Raw genomic sequence first — 20,538 nt, forward strand, 5'->3', positions numbered from 1 at the left:
GTATGAGGGTGGTGGTGCCCCATCCATTAGTGAATGTTGTGGTGTACTCTTGTATGTCGATGGCGACGTGCCATGCACTGGTGGATGTGATGCTGTGCTCACGTATATGCCAGTGGCTGTGCGCCATGCATTGGTGATGGTGGTGTCTCATGTGTGAGGGTGGTGGCGCAACATCCATTGGTGTACTCATGTATGAAGGTGGTAGTGCGCCATGCATTGGTGGATGTGATTGTGGTGTCTCATTATGAGATGGTAGTTCCTCATGCATTGGTGGATGTTGTGGTGTACTCATGTATGCCGGTGGTGTTGCCATATACATTGATGGAAGTTGTGGTGTGCTCTTGTCTGCCGGTGGCAGTGCACCATGCATTGGTGAATGTGATGGTAGTGTCTCATGTATGAGGGTGGTGGTTACCCTTGCATGTTGGGGTGTACTCATGTATGAAGGTGGTAGTGCGCCATGCATTGGTGGATGTGATGGTGGTGTCGCATGTATATGTATGAGGGAGGTTTGTGGCTCATGCATTGGTGAATGTTCTGGTGTACTCATGTATTAAGGTGGTAGAGCGCCATCCATTTTTTAATGTGATGGTGGTTTCTTATGTGTGCTTGTAGTGGTGCCCCATGCATTGGTTGATGTTGTGGTGTACTCATGTATGTGGGTTTCGGTGGACGATCCATTGGTGGATGTTGTGGTGTACTCATGTATACCGGTGGCAGTGTGCCATGCATTCAGGGATGTTATTATGTGCTCATCTATGCCGGTGGTGATGCCCTGTGCATTGGTGGATGTTCCGGTATAATCATGTATGCCGGTGCCGTTGCGCCATGGATTGGTGGATAACATGGTGGTGGCTTATGCATGCCTGTGATGATGCCCCATGCATTGCCTGTTGTTTGTGTTCTACTCATGTATACAGTTGACAGTGCGCCATGCATTTGTGGATGTGATGGAGCTGGCTTATGAACAACTGTGGTGGTGCCCCATGCATTGGTGGATGTTGTGGTGTACTCCTGTATGTTGGTGGCTTTGTACCATGAATTGGTGGATGTTTTGGTGTATTCATGTATGAGGGTAGTGGTGCAACATCCATTGGTTGATGTTGTGGTGTACTCATGTATGCCAGTGGTGGTGTACCATGCATTGGTGGATGTTGTGGTGTGCTCACGTATATGCCAGTGGCTGAGCGATGCATTGTTGGAGGTGATGGTGGTGTCTCATGTATGAGGGTGGTGGTGCCCCATTCATTGGTGGATGTTGTGGTAAACTCAAGGATGCGGATGGTGGTGTGCCATGCAGTAGTGGTTGTGATGGTGGTACCTCAGTGTGCCGGTGGTAGTGCGCCATGCCTTGGTGGATGTTGTGGTGTATTCATGTATGTTGGTGGCGGTGGACGATCCATTGGTGGATGTTGTGGTGTACTCATGTATACCGGTGGTGGTGTGCCATGCGTTAGTGGATGTCGTGGTGTACTCCTGTATGTCGGTGGCGGTGCACCATTAATTATTGGATGTTTTGGTGTATTCATGCATGTGGGTGGCGGTTTTGGTGGTTTTGGTGTCCCATGCATTGGTGGATATTGTGATGTACTCATGTATGCCGGTGCCGGTGCATCATGCATTGGTGGATGTGATGGTGGTGTCACATGTATATGTATGAGGGAGGTGGTGGCCCATGTATTGGAGAATGTTGTGGTGTACTCATGTATGAATGTGGTTGTGCGCCATGCGTTGGTGGATGTGGTAGAGTTGGCTTATCTATACATGTGGTATAGATGTTGTGGTGTGCTCATGTATGCCGGTGGACGTACACGTTGCATTGGTCGATTTTGTGGTGTACTCATGTATGCCGGTCGTGGTGCCCTATCCATAGCTTGATGTTGCACTGTACTCATGTATGCTGGTGGCGGTGTACCATGCATTGGTGGATGTGATCGAGGTGTCTCATGTATGAGGTGCTAGTTCCCTATGCATTGGTGGATTTTGTGGTGTACTCATGTATGCCTGTGGTTTTGCCCCATTCCTGTGGCGTTGTGCCATGCATTGGTGAATGTGATGGTTATGTCTCACGTATAAATGTCCTGGTGGTCCATGTGTTTGTGGATGTTGTGGTGTACTCATGTATGCCGGTGCCAGTGTGCCATGCATTGAGGGATGTCGTTATGTGCTCATAAATGCCGGTGGCGGTGCGCCATGCATTGGTGGATGTGATGGTTGTGGCGTATTTATGCCAGTGGCGGTACACGATGCATTGGTGGATTTTGTGGTGTTCTCATGTATACCGGTCGTAGTGCCCTATCCATTGGTGCCTGTTGCACTGTACTCATGTATGCTGGTGGTGGTGCGCCATGCATTGGTGGATGTGATGGTGGTAGCTCATGTATTCCGGTCATCATGCATTGGTTCATGTTGTGGTGTGCTCATGTATGAAGGTGGCGGTACATGATGCATTGGTGGATATTGTGGTGTACTCATGTATGCCGGTCGTGGTGGCCCATGCATTGGTGGATGTTGTGGTGTACTCACGTATGACTTTGGCGGAGCGCCATTCATTGGTTTATCTGATGCATGATGTGATCTTGGTGTCTCATGTATGAGGGTGGTGGGTCGCTATCCATTGGTGAATTTTGGGGTGTACTCATGTATAAAGTTGGCGGCGTGAAATGCATTGGTGAATGTGATGGTAGTATCTATTGTATGAGGGTGGTGGTAGCTAGCGGCGGTGACCCATGCATTCATGGATGTGATGGTGGTGTCTCATGTATGTCGGTGGTGGTTATACTTGCATTGGTGGATGTTGTGGTGTACTCATGTATACCGTTGGCGATGCGCCATGCATTACTGGATGCATTGGTAGATGTTGTTTTCTGCTCATGGATGCCGGTGGTGGTGCCCCATGCATTGGAGGATAATGTGGTCTACTCATGTATGCCGGTGGTGGTGCCCCATGCATTGTTGGATGTTCTAGTGTACTTATGCATACCGATGGCGGTGAGCCATGCATTGGTGGCTGTGATGTAGTGGCTTATTGATGCCTGTAGTCTTCCCCATACATTCGTGGACGTTGTGGTGTACTCATGTATGCCGTTGGCGATGTCCTTCCTTTGGTGAATGTTGTGGTGTACTCATGTATGCCGATGCCAGTGTGCCATGCTTTGGTGGATGTGATGGTAGTATCTATTGTATAAGGGTGGTGGTGCAACATGCATTGGTGGATGTTGTGGTGTGCTCATGTATACAGTTGACGGTGCACCATGCATTGGTGGATGTGGTGGTAGTGGCTTATGGATGCCTGTGGTCTTAACCATACATTGATGGACGTTGTGCTGTACTCATGTATGCAGTTGGCGGTGTCCCTTCCATTGGTGGATGTAGTGGTGTACTCACGTATGCCGGTGATGGTGCACCATGCATTGATGGTTGTTGTTATGTACTCATATATGCCAGTGGCGTTGTGCCATGCATTGGTGGATGTGACCTTGGTGTCTCATGTATGAGGGTGGTGGTGCCCCATCCATTGGGGAATGTTGTGGTGTAGTCATGAATACCGTTGGCGGTGTGCCATGCATTGGTGGATGTGATGGTGGTGTCTATTGTGTTAGGGTGGTGGTGCACCCAAGGTCAGTGTGCCATGCATTGAGGGATGTCGTTATGTGCTCATAAATGCCGGTGGCGGTGCGCCATGCATTGGTGGATGTGATGGTTGTGGCGTATTTATGCCAGTGGCGGTACACGATGCATTGGTGGATTTTGTGGTGTTCTCATGTATACCGGTCGTAGTGCCCTATCCATTGGTGCCTGTTGCACTGTACTCATGTATGCTGGTGGTGGTGCGCCATGCATTGGTGGATGTGATGGTGGTGGCTTATTTATGACGGTGGTGCTGCTCTATGCATTGGTGGATGTTGTGGTGTACTCATGTATGCCGGTGGACGTACACGTTGCATTGGTCGATTTTGTGGTGTACTCATGTATGCCGGTCGTGGTGCCCTATCCATAGCTTGATGTTGCACTGTACTCATGTATGCTGGTGGCGGTGTACCATGCATTGGTGGATGTGATCGAGGTGTCTCATGTATGAGGTGCTAGTTCCCTATGCATTGGTGGATTTTGTGGTGTACTCATGTATGCCTGTGGTTTTGCCCCATTCCTGTGGCGTTGTGCCATGCATTGGTGAATGTGATGGTTATGTCTCACGTATAAATGTCCTGGTGGTCCATGTGTTTGTGGATGTTGTGGTGTACTCATGTATGCCGGTGCCAGTGTGCCATGCATTGAGGGATGTCGTTATGTGCTCATAAATGCCGGTGGCGGTGCGCCATGCATTGGTGGATGTGATGGTTGTGGCGTATTTATGCCAGTGGCGGTACACGATGCATTGGTGGATTTTGTGGTGTTCTCATGTATACCGGTCGTAGTGCCCTATCCATTGGTGCCTGTTGCACTGTACTCATGTATGCTGGTGGTGGTGCGCCATGCATTGGTGGATGTGATGGTGGTAGCTCATGTATTCCGGTCATCATGCATTGGTTCATGTTGTGGTGTGCTCATGTATGAAGGTGGCGGTACATGATGCATTGGTGGATATTGTGGTGTACTCATGTATGCCGGTCGTGGTGGCCCATGCATTGGTGGATGTTGTGGTGTACTCACGTATGACTTTGGCGGAGCGCCATTCATTGGTTTATCTGATGCATGATGTGATCTTGGTGTCTCATGTATGAGGGTGGTGGGTCGCTATCCATTGGTGAATTTTGGGGTGTACTCATGTATAAAGTTGGCGGCGTGAAATGCATTGGTGAATGTGATGGTAGTATCTATTGTATGAGGGTGGTGGTAGCTAGCGGCGGTGACCCATGCATTCATGGATGTGATGGTGGTGTCTCATGTATGTCGGTGGTGGTTATACTTGCATTGGTGGATGTTGTGGTGTACTCATGTATGCCGTTGGCGATGCGCCATGCATTACTGGATGCATTGGTAGATGTTGTTTTCTGCTCATGGATGCCGGTGGTGGTGCCCCATGCATTGGAGGATAATGTGGTCTACTCATGTATGCCGGTGGTGGTGCCCCATGCATTGTTGGATGTTCTAGTGTACTTATGCATACCGATGGCGGTGAGCCATGCATTGGTGGCTGTGATGTAGTGGCTTATTGATGCCTGTAGTCTTCCCCATACATTCGTGGACGTTGTGGTGTACTCATGTATGCCGTTGGCGATGTCCTTCCTTTGGTGAATGTTGTGGTGTACTCATGTATGCCGATGCCAGTGTGCCATGCTTTGGTGGATGTGATGGTAGTATCTATTGTATAAGGGTGGTGGTGCAACATGCATTGGTGGATGTTGTGGTGTGCTCATGTATACAGTTGACGGTGCACCATGCATTGGTGGATGTGGTGGTAGTGGCTTATGGATGCCTGTGGTCTTAACCATACATTGATGGACGTTGTGCTGTACTCATGTATGCAGTTGGCGGTGTCCCTTCCATTGGTGGATGTAGTGGTGTACTCACGTATGCCGGTGATGGTGCACCATGCATTGATGGTTGTTGTTATGTACTCATATATGCCAGTGGCGTTGTGCCATGCATTGGTGGATGTGACCTTGGTGTCTCATGTATGAGGGTGGTGGTGCCCCATCCATTGGGGAATGTTGTGGTGTAGTCATGAATACCGTTGGCGGTGTGCCATGCATTGGTGGATGTGATGGTGGTGTCTATTGTGTTAGGGTGGTGGTGCACCCAAGGTCAGTGTGCCATGCATTGAGGGATGTCGTTATGTGCTCATAAATGCCGGTGGCGGTGCGCCATGCATTGGTGGATGTGATGGTTGTGGCGTATTTATGCCAGTGGCGGTACACGATGCATTGGTGGATTTTGTGGTGTTCTCATGTATACCGGTCGTAGTGCCCTATCCATTGGTGCCTGTTGCACTGTACTCATGTATGCTGGTGGTGGTGCGCCATGCATTGGTGGATGTGATGGTGGTGGCTTATTTATGACGGTGGTGCTGCTCTATGCATTGGTGGATGTTGTGGTGTACTCATGTATGCCGGTGGACGTACACGTTGCATTGGTCGATTTTGTGGTGTACTCATGTATGCCGGTCGTGGTGCCCTATCCATAGCTTGATGTTGCACTGTACTCATGTATGCTGGTGGCGGTGTACCATGCATTGGTGGATGTGATCGAGGTGTCTCATGTATGAGGTGCTAGTTCCCTATGCATTGGTGGATTTTGTGGTGTACTCATGTATGCCTGTGGTTTTGCCCCATTCCTGTGGCGTTGTGCCATGCATTGGTGAATGTGATGGTTATGTCTCACGTATAAATGTCCTGGTGGTCCATGTGTTTGTGGATGTTGTGGTGTACTCATGTATGCCGGTGCCAGTGTGCCATGCATTGAGGGATGTCGTTATGTGCTCATAAATGCCGGTGGCGGTGCGCCATGCATTGGTGGATGTGATGGTTGTGGCGTATTTATGCCAGTGGCGGTACACGATGCATTGGTGGATTTTGTGGTGTTCTCATGTATACCGGTCGTAGTGCCCTATCCATTGGTGCCTGTTGCACTGTACTCATGTATGCTGGTGGTGGTGCGCCATGCATTGGTGGATGTGATGGTGGTAGCTCATGTATTCCGGTCATCATGCATTGGTTCATGTTGTGGTGTGCTCATGTATGAAGGTGGCGGTACACGATGCATTGGTGGATATTGTGGTGTACTCATGTATGCCGGTCGTGGTGGCCCATGCATTGGTGGATGTTGTGGTGTACTCACGTATGACTTTGGCGGAGCGCCATTCATTGGTTTATCTGATGCATGATGTGATCTTGGTGTCTCATGTATGAGGGTGGTGGGTCCCTATCCATTGGTGAATTTTGGGGTGTACTCATGTATAAAGTTGACGGCGTGAAATGCATTGGTGAATGTGATGGTAGTATCTATTGTATGAGGGTGGTGGTAGCTAGCGGCGGTGACCCATGCATTCATGGATGTGATGGTGGTGTCTCATGTATGTCTGTGGTGGTTATACTTGCATTGGTGGATGTTGTGGTGTACTCATGTATACCGTTGGCGATGCGCCATGCATTACTGGATGCATTGGTAGATGTTGTTTTCTGCTCATGGATGCCGGTGGTGGTGCCCCATGCATTGGTGGATAATGTGGTGTACTGATATATGCCGGTGGTGGTGCCCCATGCATTGTTGGATGTTCTAGTGTACTTATGCATACTGATGGCGGTGAGCCATGCATTGGTGGCTGTGATGTAGTGGCTTATTGATGCCTGTAGTCTTCCCCATACATTCGTGGACGTTGTGGTGTACTCATGTATGCCGTTGGCGATGTCCCTTCCTTTGGTGAATGTTGTGGTGTACTCATGCATGCCGATGCCAGTGTGCCATGCTTTGGTGGATGTGATGGTAGTATCTATTGTATAAGGGTGGTGGTGCAACATGCATTGGTGGATGTTGTGGTGTGCTCATGTATACAGTTGACGGTGCACCATGCATTGGTGGATGTGGTGGTAGTGGCTTATGGATGCCTGTGGTCTTAACCATACATTGATGGGCGTTGTGGTGTACTCATGTATGCAGTTGGCGGTGTCCCTTCCATTGGTGGATGTAGTGGTGTACTCACGTATGCCGGTGATGGTGCACCATGCATTGATGGTTGTTGTTATGTACTCATATATGCCAGTGGCGTTGTGCCATGCATTGGTGGATGTGACCTTGGTGTCTCATGTATGAGGGTGGTGGTGCCCCATCCATTGGGGAATGTTGTGGTGTAGTCATGAATACCGTTGGCGGTGTGCCATGCATTGGTGGATGTGATGGTGGTGTCTATTGTGTGAGGGTGGTGGTGCAACATGCATTGGTGGATGTTGTTGTGTATTCATGTATACCGGTGGTGGTGAACCATGCATTGATGGATGTTGTGGTGTACTCACATATGACTTTGGCGGAGCGCCATTCATTGGTTTATCTGATGGTGGTATCTCATGTATGAGGGTGGTGGAGCCCCAGGCAATGGTGGATTAGATGTTGGTGTCTCATGTATGCAGGTGACGGTGCACCATGCATCGGTGGATGTTCTCGTGTACTCATGTATGTCGGTGTTTGTGTGCCATGCATTGGTGGATGTTGCGGTGTACTTATATATGTCGGTGTCGGTGCGCCATGCATTATAGGATGTGATGGTGTGCTCATGTATACCAGTGATGGTTCGCTATTTTTTTGTGGATATGATGTGCCGTCTCATGCATGAGGATGGTGGTGCCCCATGAATTGGTGGATGTGATGGTGGTGGATCATGTATACCGGTGGTGGCGCCCCATGCATTTTATGCATGTCTTGGTATGGTCATGTGTGCCAGTTATGGTGCCCCATGCATAGGTGGATATTGTAGTGTACTTATGCATCCCGGTACTGGTGCCTCATGCATTGGTTGATGTTGTGGTGTACTCATGCTTATGGATGACTGTGGTGGTACCCCATGCGTTGGTGGATGTTGTGGTGTACTCATGTATGTCGTTGTCGGTGTGCCATGCATTGGTGGATGTGATTATGGACGCTCATATATATGTGTGAGGGTGTTGGTGGCCCATACATTTGTGGATGTTGTGGTGTGCTCATGTATGGCAGTGTCGTGGTGCCCTATCTATTGTTGGATGCTGCACTGTACTCATGTATGCTGGTTGCGGTGCGCCATGCATTGGTGGATGTGATGGTGGTGGCTTATTTATGACGGTGGTGCTGCTCTATGCATTGGTGGATGTTGTGGTGTACTCATGTATGAAGGTGGCGGTACATGATGCATTGGTGGATATTGTGGTGTACTCATGTATGCTGGTCGTGGTGGCCCATGCATTGGTGGATGTTGTGGTGTACTCACGTATGCTGGTGGCTCTGCACCATGCATTGATGCATGATGTGATCTTGCTGTCTCATGTATGAGGGTGGTGGGTCCCCATCCATTGGTGAATTTTGGGGTGTACTCATGTATAAAGTTGGCGGTTTGAAATGCATTGGTGAATGTGATGCATAGGTGGATGTTGTGGTGTCCTCACGTATACCGGTGGCAGTGGGGAATATATTTTTGGATGTTGTAGTGTACTTATGTATGCCGGTACTAGTGCCTCATGCATTGGTTGATGTTGTGGTGTACTCATGTATGCCTGTGGCAATGCGCCATGCATTGGTGGATGTGATAGTAGTGTCTATTGTATGAGGGTGGTGGTGCCCCATGCATTAGTGGATGTTGTGGTGTACTCATGTATGTTGGTGGCTTTGTACCATGAATTGGTGGATGTTTTGGTGTATTCATGTATGAGGGTAGTGGTGCAACATCCATTGGTTGATGTTGTGGTGTACTCATGTATGCCAGTGGTGGTGTACCATGCATTGGTGGATGTTGTGGTGTGCTCACGTATATGCCAGTGGCTGAGCGATGCATTGTTGGAGGTGATGGTGGTGTCTCATGTATGAGGGTGGTGGTGCCCCATTCATTGGTGGATGTTGTGGTAAACTCAAGGATGCGGATGGTGGTGTGCCATGCAGTAGTGGTTGTGATGGTGGTACCTCAGTGTGCCGGTGGTAGTGCGCCATGCCTTGGTGGATGTTGTGGTGTATTCATGTATGTTGGTGGCGGTGGACGATCCATTGGTGGATGTTGTGGTGTACTCATGTATACCGGTGGTGGTGTGCCATGCGTTAGTGGATGTTGTGGTGTACTCCTGTATGTCGGTGGCGGTGCACCATTAATTATTGGATGTTTTGGTGTATTCATGCATGTGGGTGGCAGTTTTGGTGGTTTTGGTGTCCCATGCATTGGTGGATATTGTGATGTACTCATGTATGCCGGTGCCGGTGCATCATGCATTGGTGGATGTGATGGTGGTGTCACATGTATATGTATGAGGGAGGTGGTGGCCCATGTATTGGAGAATGTTGTGGTGTACTCATGTATGAATGTGGTTGTGCGCCATGCGTTGGTGGATGTGGTAGAGTTGGCTTATCTATACATGTGGTATAGATGTTGTGGTGTGCTCATGTATGCCGGTGGTCGTACACGTTGCATTGGTCGATTTTGTGGTGTACTCATGTATGCCGGTCGTGGTGCCTTATCCATTGCTTGATGTTGCACTGTACTCATGTATGCTGGTGGCGGTGTACCATGCATTGGTGGATGTGATCGAGGTGTCTCATGTATGAGGTGCTAGTTCCCTATGCATTGGTGGATTTTGTGGTGTACTCATGTATGCCTGTGGTTTTGCCCCATTCCTGTGGCGTTGTGCCATGCATTGGTAAATGTGATGGTTATGTCTCACGTATAAATGTCCTGGTGGTCCATGTGTTTGTGGATGTTGTGGTGTACTCATGTATGCCGGTGCCAGTGTGCCATGCATTGAGGGATGTCGTTATGTGCTCATAAATGCCGGTGGCGGTGCGCCATGCATTGGTGGATGTGATGGTTGTGGCGTATTTATGCCAGTGGCGGTACACGATGCATTGGTGGATTTTGTGGTGTTCTCATGTATACCGGTCGTAGTGCCCTATCCATTGGTGCCTGTTGCACTGTACTCATGTATGCTGGTGGTGGTGCGCCATGCATTGGTGGATGTGATGGTGGTAGCTCATGTATTCCGGTCATCATGCATTGGTTCATGTTGTGGTGTGCTCATGTATGAAGGTGGCGGTACACGATGCATTGGTGGATATTGTGGTGTACTCATGTATGCCGGTCGTGGTGGCCCATGCATTGGTGGATGTTGTGGTGTACTCACGTATGACTTTGGCGGAGCGCCATTCATTGGTTTATCTGATGCATGATGTGATCTTGGTGTCTCATGTATGAGGGTGGTGGGTCCCTATCCATTGGTGAATTTTGGGGTGTACTCATGTATAAAGTTGACGGCGTGAAATGCATTGGTGAATGTGATGGTAGTATCTATTGTATGAGGGTGGTGGTAGCTAGCGGCGGTGACCCATGCATTCATGGATGTGATGGTGGTGTCTCATGTATGTCTGTGGTGGTTATACTTGCATTGGTGGATGTTGTGGTGTACTCATGTATACCGTTGGCGATGCGCCATGCATTACTGGATGCATTGGTAGATGTTGTTTTCTGCTCATGGATGCCGGTGGTGGTGCCCCATGCATTGGTGGATAATGTGGTGTACTGATATATGCCGGTGGTGGTGCCCCATGCATTGTTGGATGTTCTAGTGTACTTATGCATACTGATGGCGGTGAGCCATGCATTGGTGGCTGTGATGTAGTGGCTTATTGATGCCTGTAGTCTTCCCCATACATTCGTGGACGTTGTGGTGTACTCATGTATGCCGTTGGCGATGTCCCTTCCTTTGGTGAATGTTGTGGTGTACTCATGCATGCCGATGCCAGTGTGCCATGCTTTGGTGGATGTGATGGTAGTATCTATTGTATAAGGGTGGTGGTGCAACATGCATTGGTGGATGTTGTGGTGTGCTCATGTATACAGTTGACGGTGCACCATGCATTGGTGGATGTGGTGGTAGTGGCTTATGGATGCCTGTGGTCTTAACCATACATTGATGGGCGTTGTGGTGTACTCATGTATGCAGTTGGCGGTGTCCCTTCCATTGGTGGATGTAGTGGTGTACTCACGTATGCCGGTGATGGTGCACCATGCATTGATGGTTGTTGTTATGTACTCATATATGCCAGTGGCGTTGTGCCATGCATTGGTGGATGTGACCTTGGTGTCTCATGTATGAGGGTGGTGGTGCCCCATCCATTGGGGAATGTTGTGGTGTAGTCATGAATACCGTTGGCGGTGTGCCATGCATTGGTGGATGTGATGGTGGTGTCTATTGTGTGAGGGTGGTGGTGCAACATGCATTGGTGGATGTTGTTGTGTATTCATGTATACCGGTGGTGGTGAACCATGCATTGATGGATGTTGTGGTGTACTCACATATGACTTTGGCGGAGCGCCATTCATTGGTTTATCTGATGGTGGTATCTCATGTATGAGGGTGGTGGAGCCCCAGGCAATGGTGGATTAGATGTTGGTGTCTCATGTATGCAGGTGACGGTGCACCATGCATCGGTGGATGTTCTCGTGTACTCATGTATGTCGGTGTTTGTGTGCCATGCATTGGTGGATGTTGCGGTGTACTTATATATGTCGGTGTCGGTGCGCCATGCATTATAGGATGTGATGGTGTGCTCATGTATACCAGTGATGGTTCGCTATTTTTTTGTGGATATGATGTGCCGTCTCATGCATGAGGATGGTGGTGCCCCATGAATTGGTGGATGTGATGGTGGTGGATCATGTATACCGGTGGTGGCGCCCCATGCATTTTATGCATGTCTTGGTATGGTCATGTGTGCCAGTTATGGTGCCCCATGCATAGGTGGATATTGTAGTGTACTTATGCATCCCGGTACTGGTGCCTCATGCATTGGTTGATGTTGTGGTGTACTCATGCTTATGGATGACTGTGGTGGTACCCCATGCGTTGGTGGATGTTGTGGTGTACTCATGTATGTCGTTGTCGGTGTGCCATGCATTGGTGGATGTGATTATGGACGCTCATATATATGTGTGAGGGTGTTGGTGGCCCATACATTTGTGGATGTTGTGGTGTGCTCATGTATGGCAGTGTCGTGGTGCCCTATCTATTGTTGGATGCTGCACTGTACTCATGTATGCTGGTTGCGGTGCGCCATGCATTGGTGGATGTGATGGTGGTGGCTTATTTATGACGGTGGTGCTGCTCTATGCATTGGTGGATGTTGTGGTGTACTCATGTATGAAGGTGGCGGTACATGATGCATTGGTGGATATTGTGGTGTACTCATGTATGCTGGTCGTGGTGGCCCATGCATTGGTGGATGTTGTGGTGTACTCACGTATGCTGGTGGCTCTGCACCATGCATTGATGCATGATGTGATCTTGCTGTCTCATGTATGAGGGTGGTGGGTCCCCATCCATTGGTGAATTTTGGGGTGTACTCATGTATAAAGTTGGCGGTTTGAAATGCATTGGTGAATGTGATGCATAGGTGGATGTTGTGGTGTCCTCACGTATACCGGTGGCAGTGGGGAATATATTTTTGGATGTTGTAGTGTACTTATGTATGCCGGTACTAGTGCCTCATGCATTGGTTGATGTTGTGGTGTACTCATGTATGCCTGTGGCAATGCGCCATGCATTGGTGGATGTGATAGTAGTGTCTATTGTATGAGGGTGGTGGTGCCCCATGCATTAGTGGATGTTGTGGTGTACTCATGTATGTTGGTGGCTTTGTACCATGAATTGGTGGATGTTTTGGTGTATTCATGTATGAGGGTAGTGGTGCAACATCCATTGGTTGATGTTGTGGTGTACTCATGTATGCCAGTGGTGGTGTACCATGCATTGGTGGATGTTGTGGTGTGCTCACGTATATGCCAGTGGCTGAGCGATGCATTGTTGGAGGTGATGGTGGTGTCTCATGTATGAGGGTGGTGGTGCCCCATTCATTGGTGGATGTTGTGGTAAACTCAAGGATGCGGATGGTGGTGTGCCATGCAGTAGTGGTTGTGATGGTGGTACCTCAGTGTGCCGGTGGTAGTGCGCCATGCCTTGGTGGATGTTGTGGTGTATTCATGTATGTTGGTGGCGGTGGACGATCCATTGGTGGATGTTGTGGTGTACTCATGTATACCGGTGGTGGTGTGCCATGCGTTAGTGGATGTTGTGGTGTACTCCTGTATGTCGGTGGCGGTGCACCATTAATTATTGGATGTTTTGGTGTATTCATGCATGTGGGTGGCAGTTTTGGTGGTTTTGGTGTCCCATGCATTGGTGGATATTGTGATGTACTCATGTATGCCGGTGCCGGTGCATCATGCATTGGTGGATGTGATGGTGGTGTCACATGTATATGTATGAGGGAGGTGGTGGCCCATGTATTGGAGAATGTTGTGGTGTACTCATGTATGAATGTGGTTGTGCGCCATGCGTTGGTGGATGTGGTAGAGTTGGCTTATCTATACATGTGGTATAGATGTTGTGGTGTGCTCATGTATGCCGGTGGTCGTACACGTTGCATTGGTCGATTTTGTGGTGTACTCATGTATGCCGGTCGTGGTGCCTTATCCATTGCTTGATGTTGCACTGTACTCATGTATGCTGGTGGCGGTGTACCATGCATTGGTGGATGTGATCGAGGTGTCTCATGTATGAGGTGCTAGTTCCCTATGCATTGGTGGATTTTGTGGTGTACTCATGTATGCCTGTGGTTTTGCCCCATTCCTGTGGCGTTGTGCCATGCATTGGTAAATGTGATGGTTATGTCTCACGTATAAATGTCCTGGTGGTCCATGTGTTTGTGGATGTTGTGGTGTACTCATGTATGCCGGTGCCAGTGTGCCATGCATTGAGGGATGTCGTTATGTGCTCATAAATGCCGGTGGCGGTGCGCCATGCATTGGTGGATGTGATGGTTGTGGCGTATTTATGCCAGTGGCGGTACACGATGCATTGGTGGATTTTGTGGTGTTCTCATGTATACCGGTCGTAGTGCCCTATCCATTGGTGCCTGTTGCACTGTACTCATGTATGCTGGTGGTGGTGCGCCATGCATTGGTGGATGTGATGGTGGTAGCTCATGTATTCCGGTCATCATGCATTGGTTCATGTTGTGGTGTGCTCATGTATGAAGGTGGCGGTACACGATGCATTGGTGGATATTGTGGTGTACTCATGTATGCCGGTCGTGGTGGCCCATGCATTGGTGGATGTTGTGGTGTACTCACGTATGACTTTGGCGGAGCGCCATTCATTGGTTTATCTGATGCATGATGTGATCTTGGTGTCTCATGTATGAGGGTGGTGGGTCCCTATCCATTGGTGAATTTTGGGGTGTACTCATGTATAAAGTTGACGGCGTGAAATGCATTGGTGAATGTGATGGTAGTATCTATTGTATGAGGGTGGTGGTAGCTAGCGGCGGTGACCCATGCATTCATGGATGTGATGGTGGTGTCTCATGTATGTCTGTGGTGGTTATACTTGCATTGGTGGATGTTGTGGTGTACTCATGTATACCGTTGGCGATGCGCCATGCATTACTGGATGCATTGGTAGATGTTGTTTTCTGCTCATGGATGCCGGTGGTGGTGCCCCATGCATTGGTGGATAATGTGGTGTACTGATATATGCCGGTGGTGGTGCCCCATGCATTGTTGGATGTTCTAGTGTACTTATGCATACTGATGGCGGTGAGCCATGCATTGGTGGCTGTGATGTAGTGGCTTATTGATGCCTGTAGTCTTCCCCATACATTCGTGGACGTTGTGGTGTACTCATGTATGCCGTTGGCGATGTCCCTTCCTTTGGTGAATGTTGTGGTGTACTCATGCATGCCGATGCCAGTGTGCCATGCTTTGGTGGATGTGATGGTAGTATCTATTGTATAAGGGTGGTGGTGCAACATGCATTGGTGGATGTTGTGGTGTGCTCATGTATACAGTTGACGGTGCACCATGCATTGGTGGATGTGGTGGTAGTGGCTTATGGATGCCTGTGGTCTTAACCATACATTGATGGACGTTGTGGTGTACTCATGTATGCAGTTGGCGGTGTCCCTTCCATTGGTGGATGTAGTGGTGTACTCACGTATGCCGGTGATGGTGCACCATGCATTGATGGTTGTTGTTATGTACTCATATATGCCAGTGGCGTTGTGCCATGCATTGGTGGATGTGACCTTGGTGTCTCATGTATGAGGGTGGTGGTGCCCCATCCATTGGGGAATGTTGTGGTGTAGTCATGAATACCGTTGGCGGTGTGCCATGCATTGGTGGATGTGATGGTGGTGTCTATTGTGTGAGGGTGGTGGTGCAACATGCATTGGTGGATGTTGTTGTGTATTCATGTATACCGGTGGTGGTGAACCATGCATTGATGGATGTTGTGGTGTACTCACATATGACTTTGGCGGAGCGCCATTCATTGGTTTATCTGATGGTGGTATCTCATGTATGAGGGTGGTGGAGCCCCAGGCAATGGTGGATTAGATGTTGGTGTCTCATGTATGCAGGTGACGGTGCACCATGCATCGGTGGATGTTCTCGTGTACTCATGTATGTCGGTGTTTGTGTGCCATGCATTGGTGGATGTTGCGGTGTACTTATATATGTCGGTGTCGGTGCGCCATGCATTATAGGATGTGATGGTGTGCTCATGTATACCAGTGATGGTTCGCTATTTTTTTGTGGATATGATGTGCCGTCTCATGCATGAGGATGGTGGTGCCCCATGAATTGGTGGATGTGATGGTGGTGGATCATGTATACCGGTGGTGGCGTCCCATGCATTTTATGCATGTCTTGGTATGGTCATGTGTGCCAGTTATGGTGCCCCATGCATAGGTGGATATTGTAGTGTACTTATGCATCCCGGTACTGGTGCCTCATGCATTGGTTGATGTTGTGGTGTACTCATGCTTATGGATGACTGTGGTGGTACCCCATGCGTTGGTGGATGTTGTGGTGTACTCATGTATGTCGTTGTCGGTGTGCCATGCATTGGTGGATGTGATTATGGACGCTCATATATATGTGTGAGGGTGTTGGTGGCCCATACATTTGTGGATGTTGTGGTGTGCTCATGTATGGCAGTGTCGTGGTGCCCTATCTATTGTTGGATGCTGCACTGTACTCATGTATGCTGGTTGCGGTGCGCCATGCATTGGTGGATGTGATGGTGGTGGCTTATTTATGACGGTGGTGCTGCTCTATGCATTGGTGGATGTTGTGGTGTACTCATGTATGAAGGTGGCGGTACATGATGCATTGGTGGATATTGTGGTGTACTCATGTATGCCGGTCGTGGTGGCCCATGCATTGGTGGATGTTGTGGTGTACTCACTTATGCTGGTGGCCCTGCACCATGCATTGATGCATGATGTGATCTTGCTGTCTCATGTATGAGGGTGGTGGGTCCCCATCCATTGGTGAATTTTGGGGTGTACTCATGTATAAAGTTGGCAGTTTGAAATGCATTGGTGAATGTGATGCATAGGTGGATGTTGTGGTGTCCTCACGTATACCGGTGGCAGTGGGGAATATATTTTTGGATGTTGTAGTGTACTTATGTATGCCGGTACTAGTGCCTCATGCATTGGTTGATGTTGTGGTGTACTCATGTATGCCTGTGGCAATGCGCCATGCATTGGTGGATGTGATAGTAGTGTCTATTGTATGAGGGTGGTGGTGCCCCCTGCATTAGTGGATGTTGTGGTGTACTCATGTATGACGGTGGCGGTGTCCCATGCATTGTTGGATGTGATGGTGGTGGCTCATGTATGGTGCTGGTGGTGAACCACGCATTGGTAGATGTTGTGGTGTGCTCATGTATGTCGGTGGTTCTACACGATGCATTTTTCGATGTTGTGGTGTACTCATGTATGACGGTGGTGGTACCCCATGCACTGGTAGAGGTTGCGGTGTACTCACGTATGCCGGTGGCGATGCCCCATGCATTGGTGGATCTGATGGTGGTGACTCATGTATGTCGGTGGTGGTGAACCATGCATTGGTGGATCTTGTGGTATACTCATGTATGCAGGTGACAGTACACGATGTATTGGTGGATGTTGTGGTGTGATGGTGGTTGCTCATTTATGCCGGTGGTGGTGAACCATGCATTGGTGGATATTGTGATGTCCTCATGTATACCGGTGGTGGTGCCCCATGCCGGTTGTTTTGTGCCATGCATTGGTGGATGTGATGTTTGTGGCTTATGGATGGCTGTAGTGGTAACCCATGCATTGGTGAATGTTGTGGTGTACTCATGTATGCCAGTGGTGGTACACGATGCATTGGTTGATGTGATGGTGTGCTCACGTAAATGACGGCTGTGCGGCATGCATTGGTGGAGGTGATGGTGGTGTCTCTTGTATGAGGGTTGTGGTGCCCCATGCATTCGTGGATGTTGTGGCACACTCATGTATACCGCTGGCGGTGCTTAATACATTTTTTTCGATGTGATGGTGGTGGCCTATCAATGCCTGTGGTGGTGAAGCATGCATTGGTGGATGTTGTGGTGTGCTCATGTATGCAGGTTGCGGAGCCCCATCCATTGGTGGATGTTGTTATGTACTTATGTATGCCAGCAGCGGTGGGCCATGCATTGGTGGATGTGATGGTGGTGTATGAGGGTGGTGGTGACGATTGCATTGGTGGATGTTGCAGTGTACTCATGTATGCCGGTGGCGGTGCATGATGAATTGGTGGATGTGATGGTGGTGGCTCATGTATGCTGGTGGTGGTGCCCCATGCATTGGTGGATGTTGTGATTGACTCATGTATACCGGTGGTGGTGCTCCATGCAGTGGTGGATGTGATGGTGGTGCCTTATGGATGCCTGTGGTGGTCCACCATGCATTGTTGGATGTTTTCGTGTACTCATGTATGTCAGTGGCTGTGCCCTATCCTTTTGTGAATGTTGTGGTGTACTCATGTCTACTGGAGGCGGTGTGCCATGCATTGGTGTATGTGATGGTGGTGTCTCATGTATGAGGGTGGTTTTGATCCATGCAATTGGTGGATGTTGTGGTGTACTCATGTATGCGTGTGGTGGTGCCTCATGCATTGGTTGATGTTGTGGTGTACTCATGTATGCCGGTGGTGGTCCACCATGCATTGGTGGATGTTGTTGTGTACTTATGTATGCCAGCAGCTGTGGGCCATGCATTAGTGGATGTGATGGTGGTGGCTTATGTATGCCTGTGGTAGTGCCCAATGCATTGGTGGATGCTGCGGTATAATCATGTATGCCGGTGGCGGTGTCCCATGCATTAGTGGATGTTGTGGTGTACTCCTGTATGTCAGTGGTGGTAGACGATGCATTGGTGGATATTGTGGTGTGCTCATGTATGCCGGTGGCGGTGCCCCATGCATTGGTGGATGTTGTGGTGTACTCATGTATGTAGGTGGCTTTGTGCCATGCATTGGTGGATGTGATGGTGGTTTCTCATGTGTATGTGTGAGGGTGGTGGTGACCATTCCATTGTTGGATATTTCGCTCCGCTCATGTATGCTGGTGGTGGTGCGTCATCCATTGGTGGATGTGATGGTGGTGGCTCATGTATGCTGGTGCTGGTGCGCCATGCAATGAAGGATGTTGTGATGCACTCATGTATAACGGTGGTGGTGAACCATGTCGGTGGCGGAGTGCCATGCATTGGTGGATGTGATGGTGGTTTCTCATGTCTGCCAGTGGTGGTGAACCAGGCATTGGTGGATGTTGTGGTGTCCTCGTGTATGCCGGTGGCGGTACACCATGCATTGCTGGATTTTGTGGTGTCCTCATGTATAACCTTGACAGTACACGATGCATTGGTGGATGTTGTGGTGTACTCAGGTATGCCGGTGGCGGTGTCCCATGCATTGGTGGATATGATGGTGGTGTACTCATGTATGTCAGTTGTAGTGTGCCATTCATTCGTCGATGTGATGGTGGTGTCTCATGTATTATTGTGGTGGTGGGCCATGCATTGGTGGATGTTGTCACGACATCACCTCACCATGACAAAGTAATATTTTGCCCTAGGTCATCGTATGAAAAATATGAGCCCCGATATTTTCGACCTCGTAGCTCACGGGCCAATCTGGTAGAAATATTAATATTAATTCTTCTGCTGGAGTAGATCATCCGGGTATCCTTAGTGCTGTGAGTTGGAGACCCACTTGCTTTTAGCACTGTCCTTGTGATACTCCGTGGTGGGTGGGTGGCTCGGATGATGAACCATATTATACTAACCATGGCTTACACCTATGAAATTCTGCCCAAAAGCCTAAAATGTCCACTTGAAATTGACCCTATTGATACTGATCACAGACCCTCTGCATCGATTGAGTATTGGCCGCTTTTCCTTGTGATCGAGACTCCTGACAAGAAACCGTAAAAGGTGACCCTCTTTGCTGTATCCAAGGGTATTGAAGTAGTACAGGAGGAGGCAGCTGAAAAATCTGATGTCGTAGCCTCCCCAGTACTGAGTTTGTTTGACACTATCTTCAGTTAGTATGATGTCTTTGGCTCATGAAAAGGCCTTTAATACTCAGGTTTTCACAGGCCATTGTATGTGGTGGAGGTCTGTGAGCATTTTCATGACATTTGGTTTGCTGGCCGACAACATCTCAAAGTTAATCATGGATAGTTTTATTAATATCAATCTGATCACTGTCATTTTGACTTTTGTGTATTGCTAAAGGGTGTATATATTTTTGACATATATTTGCTTTTGAAAATAATGAAAATGACCGCCACTTTGAATTGTCTTCTCGGCAGTTACATTTACATAAAAATTAACACCGAATGTGTCCATTTACGGCCAATGTTGATACTTTTTACTTTTTTTGACACTTGTATCTTCTAGAGTGGTGACTCCGGCACAAAACAGGTGATTTTGTATGGTCAGGTCGTGATAATATATTGTTTTACAGCTTACTCTTTGAGACGAGATTTTGTTTCCTGTTTACTTCTAGAGTGACAA

The sequence above is a fragment of the Haliotis asinina genome, chromosome 5 (genome assembly GCF_037392515.1).
Source record: "Haliotis asinina isolate JCU_RB_2024 chromosome 5, JCU_Hal_asi_v2, whole genome shotgun sequence".
In the NCBI taxonomy this organism is placed as follows: domain Eukaryota; kingdom Metazoa; phylum Mollusca; class Gastropoda; order Lepetellida; family Haliotidae; genus Haliotis; species Haliotis asinina.